The 6000-nt window shown below is 44.0% G+C and overlaps 1 non-coding gene across 1 annotated transcript; it reads left to right on the forward strand.

Moving 5' to 3' along the window:
* The first annotated feature begins 775 nt into the window (after positions 1-775).
* LOC136455704 (small nucleolar RNA R71) lies at positions 776-882 on the forward strand. Its single transcript, XR_010759181.1, has one exon. It is a non-coding gene; the product is annotated as a small nucleolar RNA R71 (small nucleolar RNA).
* The last annotated feature ends 5118 nt before the right edge of the window (positions 883-6000 follow it).

Below are 6000 nucleotides of genomic sequence, written 5' to 3' on the forward strand. Positions count from 1 at the left end.
ACTCTAGTGATGTTTAGGTCTACTATTTTTTTTAGGACGGAGTGAATACAATTCTTTGAATATACGCGTACACGTCCACCGGTTTAATTATGCATCTATATACAGACTGCGTAATAGTCGTCTGCCAAGGCCCAAGGCCACGTGTGGCTTATTATGTACGGACAAGCATGGAGCATGTAGGGCAGGGGTGGCTTACCTAGCAGCTAGCAGAGCACATGCATGCAGATGGATGGAGCAATTGGAGGCACTGAGAGCGCAGGCCGGCCGGGCGGATTGGATCTATGTGGGTGGAATTAGCTGCGTGGCAGGTGGTACACGGTGACGCCGATCCAACCCCAACTCCGCCAACCACCGGCCGGCCGGCCGGCGGCCGGTCCCTCTCTCGTCTCGCCCAACGTACTCCTACGCAGCACGTGTGAGTAATGGCGCCGCCAAGCTACCATTCATTCATCATACAGAGTTTTTTTTTTTAATATAAGGCATCACCGTCACCGAGGGTAACCTCGTACTACGTACCCTGCAGCTACCAGTACAGGAGTAGGCGCTCTACTGACCTTGCGATACAGTATACTTGCATGCATGCAGCGAGCTGAGCAAGGTGACATGCATGATGGAGGTAGCTAGAGCACGACGACGATCGAGCCGCCATGATCACCGTACCGATGGCTAGGGTCGGTCTGAACGCTACTCCATCAGCGGCATCCACGTGCCCCTTCGACACTTCGACATGGACGTAGGCCCCTCGTAGAAGTTCTGGAGCACGAGTCAATTTTCCGGTCCATGGTGTGGGCAACCTTGGATGTAATCCTGCAGCCTCTCCCACGCCTCGGGGATGGATTCCAGTGAAGTTTGCTGGAAGTTTGAAATCTTCCCCCTCATGACATTGGTTTTGCCCATGGAAAAAAAAATTCACGAGGAACGCCGCGGAACATTTGTCCCACGTATTGACAGATTCCTTCTCCTTATAGAACCATTGTTTCGCCTTCCCCGCAAGGGAGAAGGGAAACAGACGGAGCCTGATGCTTGCTGGTGCGACGTCTTTGATAACGATGGTGTCGCATAGCTCCAGGAAGTGTTGCAAGTGTGCACTTGCGTCCTCGCATGGCAAACCACAGAATTGGTTTGCCTGCACCATCGGGATTAGGCCAGTGCACAGCTCAAAGTTACCAACTCCCGTGTTGACAGCGGGTCCAATGGGCACGTTGGCAACAACGGGGGTGGAGTAGTCGCGGAGTGTCTTGGCCATAGCGGTAGTGGTGGATGGTGCGGGGGTGACTGGTTCACTTACCAGCGGAGTAGTGGAGGAAGAAGCGGTACGGGACCTGTTCTTCCTTAGGAGCGCCTCCGGATTCTGTGTGTAGTTATCCGGCCAGTCGAAACCACTCATCCACTATCCTGTTTTCATCCACAACAGAAAAAACAAGAAGAATTAGCCTGCATAAACTATGGCTACCATTACATACGTGTGCTCATGATCATGTCCTACTAGATTCTTTAACCTATACCCTCCCCGGCAATGGAGTCAGAAATGCTTGTTGGCATTTCTTAGCGCAATCACCAAGTGTGGAGGTTTTAAGTCCATCCTCGGCAACGCCGTCAGAAATGACTGTTGATATTTCTTAACAACATCACTAAGATTGAGTTAACCTTAGCGACGCTGCCAAGAAACACCAACTACGATAGTTCTTAACGATTACAGAAAATATCCGCAAGCGCACAGATGTATCATTGTAGCATTTCACCCGAAAGTATTCACGGTATCGTTATTTATATTTTCCCAAAGGAGGGCGAGGTATAAGAGTCTAGCATGGATATGAATAACATTACATACTTGCATAGTGGACCATAGTCATGACAGGGGTAAAAACGATATTTCAAGGATAGTGGACACACATTTGAGCCAACCTCAAGGACAAAAGGAAAACAAAGAATAAAAGAATATCGCCACATGGAGCCGACATGTTCTAATATAGCCATGCAAAGAACAAGTGATGATCATACAAATTACATGGTTAGAGCTAGAGCTAGGCATGAGTTGGGTCGTGAGGCCACTGAGTACTTGTCTGACAGCAACCTCATGTGATAATTTAGACTCCTACATCCTACCCGAACGTGGAGGATTACGAGGGACGGACATGGCGTCACCACCTGCCGCCTACCCCTCAACCGAAGAGTAGGAAATGTATCCACCTGTTTCTCCATACCCAAGCACCATGCTTGCATACACAGAAACTACCCAAATTCCACAGTGTCCCTAACCCTACGGATCGACAGGTAAAGAACTTGGGCATACCCGAAGGCACGATGAACCGCCACCTCAACTTAGCTCTAATTTTACTCATATAAGTTATATGAATGATTAAGCACAAAGTTCTACATGTTAATATCATAACACATAAACTATATGCTAGTTCATATATCATGATTATAACATGAGAACTATAATCTAGTTCATATGCATTGCTATATTGTAAGTATGAGAGCATGACTATGGAAGAACTCATTGTATTATTCATACCAAGGATCCTTTCTTCCAAGGAGCCAAGCCCTCCTTGATAGCTCTTGCCTTGCTCACAAACTACTACTAAAAGCTAAAAGAGTACAAGAGTAGGGAGTGAGGTAGGGCTCCAAATGTTGGTTTGTGTTGAATGGTGAGCACTACCCCCTACTTATATATGCTTGAGGTCGGTTTGGCGGGAGATAAATTAGGAAACCATGCTGAACCGCCTCTGCATGGCATTAATGAACCGCCAGAGCGAGGTGGGTCCAAGCAGTGCTAGGGGCGGTGCGGGCGCACCCTGGGCCGGCCCGTTCGCCACCGCCTTGCTCTGGTGGGTTCTTGGCTGGGCCTAAATGGCTCCCACGCCGGTGCCCGGCCCAAATTTGGCGTGTAGGTGGGCTTTTCCATTTATTCCCTTTGCGCATTTCTGCTTTACGCTTTTCTGTTTTGCGCCTTTTGTTTTGTTTTCCACTTGTATTCGAATATGAGTCCTACAAAATATATTTCTCCAATACAAGTGGAACTAGGTCAACAGTAAAGGCATATGTGTCAAAAGATTGTTTATTTCTCCCGTTTTGGACTATATTTGGCGGTCGGATTTGATCGTGAGTGACCGCCAATAAATCCCCCAAGCTTAACCTTTGCTCATCCCGATCAAATAGCGAAGTACTTGGTTTTTGATCAGGAGTTGCTACTATGCTGAATATATTTCATAAGTGCCATGCCTATAACAAAGTATTCTTCACCAATTCAAGTAAGTTGGCATTTTTATCTACCCTTTACCTTTGATCCCTATGGGGCGTATAGCTTTTCCAAGTTCTTGGGTGTGACAGAACCGCCCAATTTATACAAGATCAAGTACGGTTGTCCCCGCTAACACGTTGACACACCCATACTTTCACTCATATAAACTCGGTAGTCCACCGAGTGTCTCGAAAGACCTCGATAAATCAACATCACAACCAAGATCGCGTGATTAAGCAAATACACATCACATACATCGGGTTGCAGCGGAAATAATATTACAAAGGGGTTAACAAATAATAGTACAAGTTTGGGGTTTCAAAACTGCTTAGTGGAAACAACATAGCTTTCAAATGATTACATTAATATAAGTTCCAAATATATTGCTAGCTTAGTGACATCATCCGACAAAAGCATATAGATGAGAAGTAAGTATAGAATCACCGAGCCCACCGGTGGTTAGCCACCATCATCAACAGGTCGAGAACATCACCTGCAACAAGGTGGGATAAACCCTGAGTACTCAAATGTACTCAGCCAGACTTACCCATCGTAAACCAGAAATAAAGTGACACCAAGGATTATGCAAGGTTTTCTTTAGTGGGCTAGCTGACTTATTTGCGAAAAGCATAAGCTATCATGAAGAAACCATTTTAAGTACTTTGCATCATCTTTATTATGACCTATCCATCTAGGTAAGCACCTGTACTATAGCAATCACTTGATTAACCAATAACATCCAGTTATCAATTTAGATTTAGCATATCCCATACCATCCAGATAACCATCATTGTTCCATAATAATTACTACGATGAAGTAACTCGAGTCAAGTGCTCACATCCAGGAGCGATGGCGATTCGAATCGATTCCTAACCAGCTGGTGATTTATTCCTTACACAAACCTCACTCACCCGCTAAAGTGAGATATTGATCACCGAGTCAACTTTCCAGGAATCTCGAGTTTGCCAGGAACCACATGTACCCGGGGGCTGACCGACTGCACTTTGGTCTTATCATCTCGCCCCCGTGTCCTACCACACCTGCTCCGGCACAGTGCGTTGCGGGCAATCTACTCGGCCCGAAAAATCTCCCAGCTTCGCGGTCGGAAGGTACTTTATCCGGCCAGCTAAATGTAAGGCATGCGTTCAATATGACTCGAGGCCCAACAACGGTCGGTCCTTAATCGACATAGACGGAAACTAACAGCACCCCAGAACCCTGTCTGGTTGCCTCCAACTTTTTCCGTCCGGTCTCCAATTATCCATCACGCATGGTTAATTCCAGGATATCATTCTTTCCATAGCTAAATTCTTCCAGTAACCACCTATAAATGTAGGTGACCGGATATCACCGATCGCTACCGGTCTAAGCAAGGCTAAACAGTTATTCGATCCTGACCTAACAGGGTAAAAAGGTAATAAGGTAGGCAAGGATAGTAATAAATGCATCAACGGTTTCAATCAACTCCTACAACTTAATGTAACAATATATAACTCATATAGAAAGAATTGCTTTTATAAATTAGGAGACTTATAATGCTCCGGGGCTTGCCTAGGATCCGACACAAGTCAGTTCAGTTAACTTGCACCATCCTGGTGACATCTCAGGTCCTAGCACTCGCTTAGTCCTTCCATCTTCGGGACAGATTCATCAAACACCGTCTTCGGGTTTGGCTCCAACATCACGTCCTTCATGTGGTTCATCTAGCGTACCTAGATGAGATGCAATATGCAAGTGCATAAATATGAGGAATAGTACCCTGAGACACATCACAAAATAGCAAGCAAGACAAGCATAGTTTACACTAACACACTTAAGTACTTTGCGATGCTTAACTTAAACATCACACCATCTATTATGTTAAGATGGCAAAGAAGACGACAACACCAAGCATGACACAAGTTTCCCAAGATCTCAGGTGCTCTAACTCAGTCATCATTCAAGGCATAAGTCACACTTAACAATATACAAGCAAACACTATAATTGGAATCTGCCAATTTCTAGACATGCAAACAGCAGCTACAAGATTTAGCTATAACTGGAGTTACACAAATCCAAATGACTTGCAAGAAGACATTATGGAAAGCTTATGCAATTTTCTACAATTCATATTTAATCATCTTAGCATGATTCTCAAGTTAACTAAGTCAAATATATCTATTTACAGAAACTGGTCTACAATTGACAGAAAACAGCCATTTCTGAAACCCAACTTTAAACAGCTGTAACTCTTAAACTACTTGGCCAAATGACACCAAATTTTAATAGAAGCTAGATACATGAATTATCTACAACTTTTGTATAAACAAGTTTCACAACAAAGCACATTATCATGAAGAACTTTGCTAAGTTCCCAGATCTGTCCATAAACCACATCGGCAAGAAAATAATTATTAACTTATGTTGCAAATACATAATTGGGCAAAACCAACTTTACCAACATGTCACACATGACTAAAGAACACCAGAAAACCTAGTGTCCATGACCAAATAAATTCTTTTAATGCATTTCTTAATTTATTTTAGATAACAAGGTGACTTAATGAACATATACCAAAAGTGCACAATAACTTCTACAAAAATTACAGTGGCTCACATATCCTCTCAATAGTCTACTGTACAAATTTCACTCCATTTGGATATGTATAGCAACCTCTATGAAAAAGACAAGTTGCTAAAGCAAGAATTCATGTGAGAGCAAGATAAACCAATAACTCACTCATACTTCATCCAATACTCATGAAATTTTTACCA

The sequence above is a fragment of the Miscanthus floridulus genome, chromosome 5, assembly GCF_019320115.1.
Source record: "Miscanthus floridulus cultivar M001 chromosome 5, ASM1932011v1, whole genome shotgun sequence".
In the NCBI taxonomy this organism is placed as follows: domain Eukaryota; kingdom Viridiplantae; phylum Streptophyta; class Magnoliopsida; order Poales; family Poaceae; genus Miscanthus; species Miscanthus floridulus.